This window comes from Phoxinus phoxinus (assembly GCF_949152265.1).
Source record: "Phoxinus phoxinus genome assembly, chromosome: 8".
Taxonomy (NCBI): Eukaryota; Metazoa; Chordata; class Actinopteri; order Cypriniformes; family Leuciscidae; genus Phoxinus; species Phoxinus phoxinus.
The window spans coordinates 1,781,506-1,796,571 of NC_136883.1; positions in this window are offsets into that span (position 1 = coordinate 1,781,506).

The following is a 15,066-nucleotide window of genomic DNA, read 5'->3' on the forward strand; positions in this document are numbered from 1 at the left end:
CTATTATAACGGCGGATCGCTATTATAACGGCGGATTGCTATTATAACGGCGGGTTTGCCGGCGCACGCCAGGAGCGGTTCACAGCCGAGGAGACCGGCGTTCTCGTCAGGGCCAAAAAACACAGAGAAGTGACATTGGGGATGATGGAGAAACACACACACATTAGCTTCGGTTAAACAGGCGTATAATAATTTGGGTAAATGTGTAATCTAGATTTATGCCTATTTTTTTTCACATCTTCACGGACACAACAATGATTTTCCTCGTGTGTTAATATTTTTCCTTGTAATAATGATTTGCAAAAATGAAAACTGCTGCGTCTGTTTATATGAGAGAATCAAAGTGTGTGTGTTGTTCACACGCTACATAATGGCCAAGCACGCGCCCTTAAAATAGCATATGACTAACGCGCGGCGCCGCTGTCTTTAGACTGGGTTTCTCCTGGTCAGTGGCGGAGTTGTTTTCTAGAACTGCAGAATATCACCAGGGAACGTTTGCGCCGGAACACACTCCTCTTTTCACTGAACCGCCCCCGCGAGCGCAAGTTCATTCCCTAATTTACCGACGTGCGTCTGTGGAGGGAAGAGTCGCTGTGCGCGGGTGCAGAATAGGAATGATACATGCGGCGGTGCACAAAGTCCATTGCGCTGGGTGCAAGATACGGCCCATAGAGTCATGGACAGTTCCATTAAACACCAGATCCAGATCTCCCAGATATTCCCATTGTTTGGGACAACATGAGGGTGTGTAAATGATGACATAAATTTATTGCTTTTCTTTGTTAACTTTCATCTCTTTAACTTAATTTAGAGATTAATTCACCCAAAAATGTATATTATCCCATGATTTACCCTCAAGCCATCTATAGGTGTATATTACTTTCTTCTTTCAGCCGAACACAATCGGAGTTATATCAAAACATATCCTGACTCTTCATAAGCTTTATAATGGGAGTGAATGGTACCTTAGATTTTGAAGCCCAAAAAAGTGCATCCATCATAAAAGCAGTCCATACGACTCCAGTGGGTTAATAACGGCCTTCTAAAGCAAAGCGGTGCATTTTTGTAACTTTATAAACTATAATAACTGGTTTACGGTAACGACTGTACGAAAGTCGAATAATTGGAGTGAAGTAAGCAGCCGTGGATAAACTCTTGCACTCTGATTGGCTGGATTATATTCCGACAATATCACATTGTGCCGAACCAACCTTCGATTCTGTCAGCATCGATTTGAGTTTTTGCTGAGCGTATGTGTCCCAACAAGCCACCGTGAGCACTCATCGAATGTTTGTGTTTCACATCTCGAGGCCACAGTTGTTCTCAAGAACCCTCCAGTGCACCCTGGCGATAAAGCAAAAGAAAAAATACAATACATATGTGACCCTGGATCACAAAACCAGTCGCACAGGTATATTTGTGGCAATAGCCAACAATACATTGCATAAGCAGAAAACACGAATAAAGTGAGTATTTGCTTTATAGGCCAAACCTGAGAAAATGACACCATCTGTTTTTTTTTTTTTTTTAATTACATTTTGAAGCCTTGCCAACAGAACGAAAGCCTATTAACAAAGATTGCATAATTGTATAGTTAAATGGGCCCGGGATTAAATGTTGCCGTTTTAATGGGTTTCAATGGGGGACATGTCCAAGAGGTCCTGAGAGGAACTATTTTGTGTGCCTAGTGCAAAATACAATTTTTTAAAGGAAATTGTGGTGAAATATTACAATTCCAATACAAAATACACACCTGTGCCAAAATGTATGCAGTTGGCATTAACATTAATTATGAAAAAAAAAAAAAAAAAAAAACAGACACAGACACAAATATCCGTAAGGTTGCACACGGGTTAAAATCACACAGTGGCTCGTTGATCTGGTAAACTGCATGTAATGTAAACTGTTGACTTTACACCGCCTCCAGTACCTCTGTGTTAGGTGATGTATCGTGTCCCAGCACAGCAATGCTCAGTCAGGAGAAAATCCTGCATTATGAGGAGGGAGCGACATATGGGCTTAATTAATGAAGCCGCGCATCCGAGGAGCACTTTGATAGTTAGTTTTCCAGAGATAGAAAGACAGAGAGAGGGAGAGAGATGAGGTGAAGCTCTGCTCCTGTGAGAGTCATAACTGAGAGAATTAACATGCCGACATCAGCCCGTTTCCAAGCACTTCTGAGCGGCTCTTCCTCCATCATCTGTACGTTTATTTTCTGAGAGGTGAAACCGCAAGCTCGACACTTCTGCGTGCGCATAAAGATGCTCCTGTTTCAAAAAAGCAATGTTCTGAAGATGCAGTATGTGCTGGACTGAGATTAACTCATAATTGATTAAAAGACAACATTTGTGTTGCAAAAAATGAGTTACTGCATGTGCTTTTAAGTTCATTGACACTAGGTGGCAGAAAGTTGCACACAGGATTTATACAGTATATCCAGCCTCTAGCAACCCAAAAAAACAGGGTTATCGCTGTAATCTTTTATAGGTATTGGAATTTGCACATATGTGACCCTGGATCACAAACCCAGTCTGAAGCCGCACGGGTATATCTGTGGCAATAGCCAACTATACATTGTATGGGTCAAAATTATCATATTTTATGACAAAAATCATTAGGATATTAAGTAAAGATCATGATCCATGATGATATTTAGTAAATGTCCTACCGTAAATATATAAAACATGTATTTTTGTGAGTGAATGCAGCACAATCGTGAACATAAATGCACAACTTTAAAGGAGATTTAGATGTTTAGATTTTTTTGCTCCTCAGATTCCAGATTTTCAATAGTTGTGTCTCGACCAAATATTGTCATATCCCAACAAACCACACATCAATGGAAAGATTATATATTCAGCTTTCAGATTATGTATAAATCTCCATTTCAGAAAATTCAGGGTCCAGGGTCACATACTGTATGCAAAGTTTAGTGTGAAGCATCTGGAGGACAATGTACACTCTAAAAAATGCTGGGTTGTTTTAACCCAATTTTGGGTCAATTTTGGATAAATTTCAGCCATTGGGTTAAATTTTTAAATTGCATTTTTGATCCAACATTTGGGTTTGTCCATATTTGACCCAAAATTGGGTTAAAACCACCCAGCATTTTTTAGAGTGTATGTGTCACAGTGTCTGGTTTATGTTCCTTGGGTCACCACTAGATGTCCTTCCCCACGGTGTCCATCACACTATTGAACTACATTTCCCACGATCCTTGTCTTCTCATTACACTCAGCTGTCCCTTGTCACTAATCATTGCACTCAGCCAATTCCCCATTAGCATTGTCATTTCCCTGTGTATATAACCCTGTCTGTTTTAGTATGTGTCACGGAGTCCTTGTTAATGTCCCCACACTTCCGTTCCTGTTGTTGCCTGTACCTTGTTCTTGTCTTGTGTCTTCGGATTGCCTTTATGGATTATGACCCTTGCCTGGACTGTTTTGTGAGTACGGATTACCCCTAATAAATACTGCGCTTGGATCTACCTTTTCCTGTGTGTGTTCGTGACAGAAGGACTCCGTCTCGAACATAGATCCAGCGGTATGTTTTTAAATATCTCTTCCCCAGCCACCGAGCGGGAGAAGAGACAATTTTTTGAGGGGACCAGATTGGTCAGATTTCGGGGGACCCGTGGAGGCCGCAATGGAGGAGGCGGTCGAGAGGAATCTCGACACCATTCCTCACTCTGGCCCTTCTTTGACCATGGGCTGGGGAATTCCAGTCCAGAGATCTGTTCGCCGCAGTTTCCGTCCAGTCCAGAACCGGCACTTCGCTGTCAGAAAAGGCGGAGGAGGAGGAAGTCCTCCAGTCTCCCTAAGAACTCGGAGGTCGTCCTCGTGCAGTCCGCTGTCGTCCCGGAGGACGTCCCCTCTGAGCAGCCCGCTGTCGTCCCGGAGGACATCCCCTCCGAGCAGCCCGCTGTCGTCCCGGAGGCCGTCCCCTCCGAGCAGCCCGCTGTCGTCCCGGAGGCCGTCCCCTCCGACCAGCCCGCTGTCGTCCCGGAGGCCGTCCCCTCCGACCAGCCCGCTGTCGTCCCGGAGGCCGTCCCCTCCGACCAGCCCGCTGTCATCCCTGAGATTTTCTCGGAGCCGCCCACCATCAGTCCTGCCACGGCAAAGAAGGCGGTCTTCCTTTTTTATGCAGTAGCAGTACTGCGTGCTTGGAGGAGACACAGCATGCCTGCCGAGCCTGAGCTTCACGTCCCGTCTGCCCAGTCAGAGACTGTTCACGTCCCGTCTGCCCAGTCAGAGACTGTTCACGTCCCGTCTGCCCAGTCAGAGACTGTTCACGTCCCGTCTGCCCAGTCAGAGACTGTTCACGTCCCGTCTGCCCAGTCAGAGACTGTTCACGTCCCGTCTGCCCAGTCAGAGACTGTTCACGTCCCGTCTGCCCAGTCAGAGACTGTTCACGTCCCGTCTGCCCAGTCAGAGACGGGTCTAGAGATGCCCATTTGTGGGGCCGCCAAGGCAATGATGGACTATTTGGAGCGTCTGGCTCGGATCCTGGACATGCCAGTGTCTGCTGTTCCAGAGCCGGAGCCAGTGTCTGCTGTTCCAGAGCCGGAGCCTGAGCCGGTGGTGTCTGTTGCAGTTCCTGAGCCGGTGTCGTCTGTTGCAGTTCCTGAGCCGGTGTCGTCTGTTGCAGTTCCTGAGCCGGTGTCGTCTGTTGCAGTTCCTGAGCCGGTGTCGTCTGTTGCAGTTCCTGAGCCGGTGTCGTCTGTTGCAGTTCCTTAGCCGGTGTCGTCTGTTGCAGTTCCTGAGCCGGTGTCGTCTGTTGCAGTTCCTGAGCCGGTGGTGTCTGTGACTGTTCCTGAACCAGGGTCTGTCTCTGTTCCACCTTGGTCTTCACCGCCCTGGCCGCCCGAGGGTTCTTCACCGCCCTGGCCGCCCGAGGGTTCTTCACCGCCCTGGCCGCCCGAGGGTTCTTCACCGCCCTGGCCGCCCGAGGGGTCTTCACCGCCCTGGCCGCCCGAGGGGTCTTCACCGCCCTGGCCGCCCGAGGGGTCTTCACCGCCCTGGCCGCCCGAGGGGTCTTCACCGCCCTGGCCGCCCGAGGGGTCTTCACCGCCCTGGCCGCCCGAGGGGTCTTCACCGCCCTGGCCGCCCGAGGGGTCTTCACCGCCCTGGCCGCCCGAGGGGTCGTCTCCGCCCTGGCCGTCCGATGGACTGTCGTCTCCGCCCTGGCCGCCCGATGGACTGTCTGCCCCGCCCTGGCCGCCCGATGGACTGTCGTCTCCGCCCTGGCCGCCCGATGGACTGTCTGCCCCGCCCTGGCCGCCCGATGGACTGTCTGCTTCGCCACGGCCGCCGGTTAAGTTGTCATCCCCTGTTCCTGTTCCCCTTCATGGTCCTGGCCCTCCATCCCTCCCCCTGATCCTCCACCATTCCACCTCCTGCCTGGACTCTTTGTTTGTTTTTTGTGGGTCTTGGAGCGTCTGGTAGCCGCTCCGTAGAGGGGGGGTTATGTCACAGTGTCTGGTTTATGTTCCTTGGGTCACCACTAGATGTCCTTCCCCACGATGTCCATCACACTATTGAACTACATTTCCCACGATCCTTGTCTTCTCATTACACTCAGCTGTCCCTTGTCACTAATCATTGCACTCAGCCAATTCCCCATTAGCATTGTCATTTCCCTGTGTATATAACCCTGTCTGTTTTAGTATGTGTCACGGAGTCCTTGTTAATGTCCCCACACTTCCGTTCCTGTTGTTGCCTGTACCTTGTTCTTGTCTTGTGTCTTCGGATTGCCTTTATGGATTATGACCCTTGCCTGGACTGTTTTGTGAGTACGGATTACCCCTAATAAATACTGCGCTTGGATCTACCTTTTCCTGTGTGTGTTCGTGACAGTATGTTTCATGTTGCATGAATATATTAAATACCATGGTGTATTAGTGTTTGTTTGGCGTTCAGCATGTTTGTGTTCAGCAAATGCACTGTTTACTGTCAGTATTTCCCTCAGAGAGTAAGAAACCGAGGTTTCCATTCGGCTCAGAGTAGAAATTGGTCTGAAGTCCGATCTCCAGATCAGAGTAAGTTCCTCTGTGTGAAGCTCATCTGCGGGAAATCTTGCTGAGAGTAATGCGAGCAATATCCTTCTTGCCAGGAAGCATTACATGCCCAGAGAGAAGACAAGAATAGGGCATTTTTACATGTACAAACATAAAATACAAGCTAGCTTTGGGCAACACGAGACACCAGAGGAGATGCAGAAACACTGTCAACATTTATTTTTAAAGAGGCTTTTGGACTAATTCAGAAGGAAACCTATATTTGCTTTGAGTGCTGATATAAATGCATCAGAAACTGTAATGATAATGTATTTATGGATGGATTTAATGCAATAATGATTATATGACCTTGTTGTCAGACAGATATCTTGAACTGAATTTTCCTAAATGTTTAATCTACTCAAACCTATATGCCGTTTGTTTGCCTGTTTAGGTTGGAATATAATACTATTTTTACTATAATGTGATGATAATATATAATACAGTATAATAAAGTCATCTTTATGTTTATTCATTCTTTTTATAGCTTGAAATCTTCCCTACCCATTTATTGTAATTGCATGGGGGAAAATGACCAACTCATTTAAAACGCATCTCTTTACATGTTACATGTATTACATACAGAGGTGGACAAAGTACACAACTTCCTTACTTGAGTAAAAGTACAGATACTACTGGTCAAATATTACTCCGTTACAAGTAAAAGTTGTAAAGACCAATTTTACTTAAAGGGTTAGTTCACCCAAAAATGAAAATAATGTCATTAATGACTCACCCTCATGTCGTTCTAAGCCCGTTCATCTTCGGAACACAGTTTAAGATATTTTAGATTTAGTCCGAGAGCATTCTGTCCCTCCATTGAAACTGTATATACAGTATACTGGCCATGTCCATAAAGGTAATAAAAAGATCATCAAAGTAGTCCATGTGACATCAGTGGGTTAGGTAGAAGTTTTTGAAGCATCGAAAATACTTTTTGGTCCAAAAATAACACAAAATAAGACTTTATTCAGCATTGTATTCTCTCCCGGGTCTGTTGTCAATCCGTCACAGTTACGCTGATGGCGTAAGACGCTGATGACGTGTTATCTGGTGCGCCCGAGCTTCATTTATAGACTGAGGGAAACGCACGCTGTAAAAGTGTCTCATCCGCGACATGCACATTTACGCACCATTAAAAAAATGATATCCACGCAAACAATGTAGAATAGCTTGAATATAGCGTGCGTCTCCCTCAGACTGTAAACGAAGCTCGGGCGCACCAGATGACACGTCATCAGCGTCTTACGTCAGCAGCGTCACTGCGGAGTCCTGAACGCAGATTCACAACAGACCCGGGAGAGAATACAATGCGGAATAAAGTCTTATTTTGTGTTATTTTTGGACCAAAAAGTATTTTCGATGCTTCAAAAACTTCTAACTAACCCACTGATGTCACATGAGCCCCATTCACACAGCACTTTGAACCCGGCAAATTGCCGGCAAATTGCCGGAACGCCTTCTGTGTGAACGCAAACACGACCCGGGTTTAATGCCGGGATCGATGCCGGGTTGGGGACCTAGTAACATTGCCGTGTTCAGACCCGGAACGCGCGCTGTGTGAACAAAAGCCAGGACAAATGCCGTAAGGGGTGTGTCGTAGTGATGATGCACGAGCCTTCGCAATGACGTAGTTATCGTGTTACTCTGTTAGAAGAAAGTTTGTGTTCGTCATCGATACAAGAAAGAACGAAAAGATGTCTGCAAACTGGACTGAAGCAGAGACCCGAGAGCTCCTTGCAATCCGCGCCGAAGCTGAGATCGTTCGCCACCTTATACGTCACATCATAACGTCACGCGTCTATCCGGGACATACCCGGGTTGTGTGTGAACGCGCTCTCTGATTCCGGCAAATCACTGGCAGTGTGAATGAACCATTTTCAAACGAACCCGGGTCAAATCCCGGGTCACTTTATCCGTGTATTTTCCGGAATCTCTGTGTGAAAGGGGCTATGGACTACTTTGATGATCTTTTTATTACCTTTATGGACCTGGCCAGTATACTGTATATACAGTTTCAATGGAGGGACAGAAATCTCTCGGACTAAATCTAAAATATCTTAAACTGTGTTCCGAAGATGAACGGGGGTCTTACGGGCTTAGAACGACATGAGGGTGAGTCATTAATGACATTATTTTCATTTTTGGGTGAACTAACCCTTTAAGTAAAAGTACAGAAGTACACGTTTTTAAAAGTACTTAAGTATCAAAAGTAAAAAGTAAATGTCAATGCATTGTTTTATTATTGTTGCATTGTTGTATGTAATACTTACAGTACTTTATGCCTCTGAATTTATGCCTGCCTACCCTCATATCAATATCATATGTATTTCTATAACACAGTTCCAGTCGTGGGATTGAATAAGTCACTCAATAACGTCCACAATGGTTTCGGACACACAAATGGCTGGTCCCAGTTTTTTGGCTTTTAGTATGAATATGTTAGTCTTACTGTTATCTATAAGCTAGTGTGCTCCAAAACAATGACAAAATTCACATTTAGAAGAGCAAACCCAACGTTGAAAATGAAAATCATGTTGATGTCAGAATCCAATCAGATTGACGTTAATCTCCAACGTTGCACAGACGTTGTATTGTGGTTGAAAATCGGGGAAACCAACATCAGTCGAGCTCTGACGTTAACCCGACTTTCATTTCCAACCAAAATGCATCCTTGACGTTACTACTCTCTACTCAAGGAACTTGACAGAAATGTAGTGGAGTAAAAAGTACAATATTTGTCTTTCAAATGAAGTGAAGTTAAAGTAAAAAGTTTCCAGAAAAAATAATACTCAAGTAAAGTACAGATACTCCAAAAGTGTAGGCTACTTAAGTGCAGTACTCAAGTAATTGTACTTTGTTACTGTCCACCTCTGCATACAGGTTTGGAACGACATCAGGACGACTAAATGATGATATAATCTTAATTTTTGAGTGAAGTAATCCTTTAAAAATGTGCAATAACAACACATCTCTACAGTGAGGTCTTTAGTGACACTGTTAGCAGTTGATAGAAGCCAACACCGGTCATCTCCACCTTCATGACCTCTGAGGAACTGACGTTCAGTGTGTGAGTTTTTAAGATGAGCCACAACATTCAACACCTGCCCGAAACACACACAGCCTTTAAAGTCTACAAAAAAAGTATATACTCCGTCTGTGAAGCCGTGCTTTCATAACTCGCAGACTGTGAGCTTTTTTGCAACTACATTAGCCGTTACGTACCAAGAAGCGATGACAACAATAACTCTTCGTCGAGTTTAACTATATGCTACATGTTCTACTGTTGTGCTGCCTATATAATGAATTACACAACCAAGCAATGAAAAAAAAAAGCTTGTGATTTAGACCGTAACATTGACTTACCCGTCGAGAAGAAAGCAGGATCTCCAGAGTCCCTTTCAAAGTCTTTCTCCTTCATTAGCTCTCTCCACCTGTGTAAAGCTATCCCGTTATTTACCCTCGTTTTGAATTCGCCCGTCACGTTTTCTTTTAAATTCAATTTTGGCATTTCTCCTGTGGCTCGGCATAAGTAAGATCCTGAATTATGAAGTACCGTGCAGTGCAACCTTTCAAATGTACCGGGACAGTGACACGTATTACTCTCTCCTCGTCCGCTTCAGTGTCCGTCACGTGACGCCGGCTCTGGACGAACACGCGCTGTGGAAACGTGTTGAGCTAGGCTAGCGCTTTTTGTCCCTCTCTGCTATTATAGTTTTTCAAGATGGCGGAACGACATGGAAGCCTCCGTGGAGTTGTCTGTTCTATGTAAATAAAGATAATAAATTATTCGCGTACGAGGTTAAGTCGGATCATTGGGAGAGGTAAATGTACACCATTGAGGACATTTATGAATAAAGACATTGATGTTAGTTAATCAAATACTTTAAAAAACTACACATTGTCCCTTTAATTCAAATCAGCGACGTCAGTCATATTTCCACTGTACTGACTCCATTCAGCAGTACACAAATGCTAAAGTTCATCAATTACATATGATTGCATTGTGTACATGCAGTAGATGTGTAGAAACCTCTGAAACATACACACATCGCTTATCCTGTGTGAATGGGTGATAAACTTTCATAGCATTAAATACTTTACAAACATGCAAACTAATCTTTACGGATATGGCTTACGCTGCAGGCAGTTTTGGGGTCAGTTAAGCATTACAAAACATAGTTATTGTTCATAATTTAATTACATTTCCTGCACAATCGTTGCAGTGTCCAGATTACCAGTGTTATTTTAGCTTTTATTGTTATATTTTTAGTTTAATTCTTAATCGGTTTGTTGTGTGGTTTTGTTCTATATAAAAAAAAAATTATATTGCTATTTCGGTTACATTTATTTCAGTTTTAGTTTTTATTTATGTCTAGTTAATTATTTTAGTGCTTCAACTTAAAGTTATTTCAGTTTATTGCCAAGGCAACATTTTTAATTTTCGTTTAGTTTAAGTTTTTCAGATAATATTTTGTATTGTTTTTTTTGTTTGTTTTTCAAATCATTCTGATAGTTTTAAATGATTATAATAACTTTGCCAGATAATCATAATTCGATCCTGATGTGCCAAAATTTGGATTTAAAATCTAATCCTAAAGTAAGAATAATCTAAATTCTCTGCTTTTTAAATTTTTGTTTGAACCAATATTTTTAACTCAAGTGTCACCGGCCCACCAGTGGGCCCAAAGTCATTATATATTTAAAACAGTAATATCCTATACTAAACCTAAACTAATATTGACAAACTTTATATCATTTGAAAGCTTACAATCTCTAGTTTTCATATTTGGTGACTGATTTTCAATTTGCAACAAGAATATGTTCATACTCCTGAGGCGTGTTCAGTCCTTTATTGTGAAATAGTGATGAACATGAAAAATCATGAAAGAATGGTAGAAACCTCAGTTTGTTTTCATGCCAAGAGTTCAAAGATAGCATCAATTCAATTATTTTAGAAAAAAGGTCTGACATTTTTTTAAAAATAAAGAAAAACCACATATGGAGATGGAGACGCCCTTATATGGGCAGTAATGTCCACTAGTGGATAAGTGTGGTACTGCGCCCAAACTACATCTCACTGAACGCTCATTTTTTGAGATATCAACCTACAATTTGAAACACAACTTGTTCACATTTTTGTCTTTGATTTTTATGCAATTTTAGAGTCACCCAGGTTTTGAAAAAAATATATTTTATATAAAATATGAATAATTACATTTCTACATTGTATATTTTCATAAACTCAAACTTCTATAACTTTTTTTCTGTTTCACTTTCTCAATTTATTTATCTTCTACAAAAATCTGCCAAATGTCTTCTTTAAAACAAGACCAATCTCACATCTATATTCCAAAGCATTCTTGAATTACAACCATCTAAGTTCTGAATGTGCATTTTCATGACTATTAAAAAAAGGGGGGTGACACTTTTTATGAAAAATAATATATATAGACATATATATTATTATGTATTTATTTATTTGTGCTGTATTTACAACAAAGCCGAGGTGAAGGAGAAGCTGCACAGATCCACGAGTTCACACCAGTGAGTGTCAGGTCTCGTCAGGTCCATTACAACCCGTTCTGAGGGAATATATACGGTGGTAATGGCTTCTGAGCGCTCGTTCAGATTTCACACCTGGCTCTCCTTACTCAACACAATAAATGACTTAAAGGGGAATAAGAATTGCCTTTTTAAGAGCAAACATAAAAACCAGGCGCTTGCAGCTGCTATAAATGAGCACCTTTGTCAGTTCTAGCTGTGGCCGAGCTGCTAACTAACACAAGCAAATTTGAGGGTAATTGCTTTGGGCTTGTAATGGGTTGTGCAAGTGAATGAAAGACTGTTGGCATTTTAACAGCACGCCAGGCCCACTCAGAAAATAATGAGCTTTGCATTGAGGACAATAGTGCGAGGAGAGAAGTCTGGTCCATTAATCAAACATGTTTTTGGGACAGGAAAGTCTGGAATACGGGAATACGGACATCACGCTGCGGAGGTTAAAGCCCTGCACTATTTGTGTTGTGCAAGAAAGTTGATCTGTTGACCCAGGATTTGTTTTCATGACCCGGGAAATGTAGAACTGAACATCGCTGATGGATATTCAGACGCACGAGGAAAACAGCAGGACTCAGCATTCACTGTGTGTCTCGCGTACAGTTGTTCACGTGCTCTTTTTATTGTGTCTCTCATGAGCGCCAAACACATTTTACAATACCCAAGTGAACACATTTACACGTTTCCCCTTCGTTGCATCTAATTCTCTCTCTCTCGTTTCCCTCAATTCAGTTTTCACAGATCTCAACCCTCAGATCTGAGAAATACGACCAATAAAGATGATTTATTGGCATCTGTGGTTCTTCAACATCCATGGAACCTTTTCATTACACAAAAGGTTGTTTGTGGTGGAAACATTTTCTACAGAACACAAAAAAGAAAAAGAAAAAGGAAAATATCCTTTTTGGAACCCCAAAATTATTTATACACTGAAAAAAAAAAAAAAGTAATAGTGTTTTCTTGTAAAGCTGTCACCATTAAGGTCTGTTAGTGTCGTTATAATGGACTTTGTAACGTTTGTTTTTATTCTCATCACGTGTTCCTTTGTTCAGTTTTCCCGCTCCTCATTTGTTCATTGCTTTCAGCTGTGTCCGATTAATTATCCTCATTTGTGTTTGCTTTATAAGTTGATCCCTCATATTCATCCTCTGTTTGGCTTATGTTGCATGTACTGCCCTTCCTGTCTAATTACTATTATTATTATTTTGTCTTGACGTTAAATTTTTTTTATTATCATCATTAAACTTGGTGTTGGTAGGGGTGGGCAGATCGAGGCTTCGTGAAACACTGAAACGGTTGAAGCAAATGTGCCGTATTGTGTTGAGGCTTCGAAACAATGTGACACCGTCTCCACGGCGACCCCTAGTGGTCAGAACAGTGTAAATGCAACAAAAACCCTTGCCAAACATGCACAAAAACACATTTTTGCAAAAAAAATGGATTGAGAGTAAAATCTTTCAATTGGAATTATCCAATCATCTTATAAGATTATCAAGTGTATATTATCTTATCAATTGTCAGGGTTTGTTTTGTTTCTTCTATGAATGGCTCAGCTAATAAGACTCTTAACTACCATTATTAATTTTATTTATACTAATGTCTAATTAAAACGTCTACAAATGTATAAAACTGATCCGAGATCAGGTAAAACCCACAGACACTTGTTCATTGGTTCTCAGTGACTCCTCATGATTCATGGGTTGACGGAGATCATCGCCCCCAGTGGTGAACCATTGAAATTTCGAAGTGTTTCAAATCAGTTATGACGTAACGAAGCCTTGTTTACTGAAATCACGTGACTCTGGCTGTTTGATACACACTACGAACCATTGATTCGGAACAAAAGATTCGTAAAGGCTTCGAAGATTCATGAATCAGTGTTTTGAAATTGCCATTACTAGATATTGGAAGTGTATTCTTCATCTTCGTCTGCCTTCCTGCAACCACCCGTGACAAAAACAGTCCAAAACTTTGAAAAATCTTCTTCTTTTTTTACAGTGTTCATGGCATTGCTGCGAAAGACACCCTTAAAACTAAAGGTTTAAAAAAGGAGTTAACAGTAAACGTCCTCCACATACGTAATGATGGATTAGTGCGGATAGATTAATCTCCACAGCCGCCCTTCACCTTTCTCTCCTCCTTTCATCCCAAGAACATCAATATAACTCTTCACTTTGAAGCACGTTGCCATGCATGTGCCGTTAACCGGTCAGTTATCCGTCTACGTGTTTTCACAGGTTCAGTTTCCGCGAGCCGGCTCAAAGCGCTTGCTCGTTAGTTTAAACATAATCCTGTGAGGAATGTTGTCATGCCTTGATCTCTGGGACACTCTGGCCGGTACACGCTCCACACGGGGCCAATGCAAACAGCTTGGCAACTGTTGATTTTGATAACAACGGACGGTGAAACCTGATATTTGGAACAATTTGAACTCACTGTCCCAAAAATTCATTCCGATGTCATGCTGTAATCTAATCCTCTGCCTCCACATATTTGGAAAATAGAGTACACGGCTGTCAAAGTTTAGGACCCCGCAAGCAATAACACAATACACTTCTGGTGTGTATAGCACATATCAATATTCTGCAAGTCTAATCTAATCAAAGATATATGAGGGGAAAGAAGTCAGTCTTCCACACCAAAGACTAATTCCCTTAGCTCTCTGATCTTGTGTTTCTGGCTTGGCCGTCCATCAGCAGAGGCTTGGGATGCTGAGCCTCCCATAAAATATTATTCTGAATAAATGTAATGACTAAAATGTGCAAAGTAACTTTTTTTTATAGCTCAAAAACAACGGAGCTCCTATTTGCACAGATGGCAGATTTCTAATGTGTACTTCTTGAGATAACTGGGAATGTCATCTTTGTAGCTTTTTTATTTTTCTCCAGATATTGAAGAAGTTGGAAACAATCATCAATCAACAATCAATCATCATTTTGAGTATAATTATGAGTGATTTGTTGTCTTCGTCTCCTTTATTGTCAAGTCAAGTCAAGTCAAGAATATTTGTATAGCGCTTTTCACAATACAGATTGTATCAAAGCAGCTTCACAGTATTACATTAAAATAATAATAAAATGTCCATGTTGTTATTGTCGTGTTGAAAGATTATTATGTCTTAGTAAATATATTTTTTAGTCGTCTTTTTTTTAGGAGATCGACCGTTTACCAAAGTTTGATTATCAGCGTAAAATATATGATGCTAAACCTATTACAATCTTTCATTTTGAGAGCAGGTTGATCAATATTAAAGTACACATCAGCCTCACCAGTTTTCAAGCAAGATTATTAGTAAATGATGACTCTGTTTCTCAAAAAAAATCATATGACGTCAGAAATCGTAGAATACAGTATAGCACACAAGTCTTATGGACTATATTCCATCCACATCATATTTCATATTAAGAGTGAAACTACTATTTTTGTGATACTTTTATAAGGGTAAAGACTGA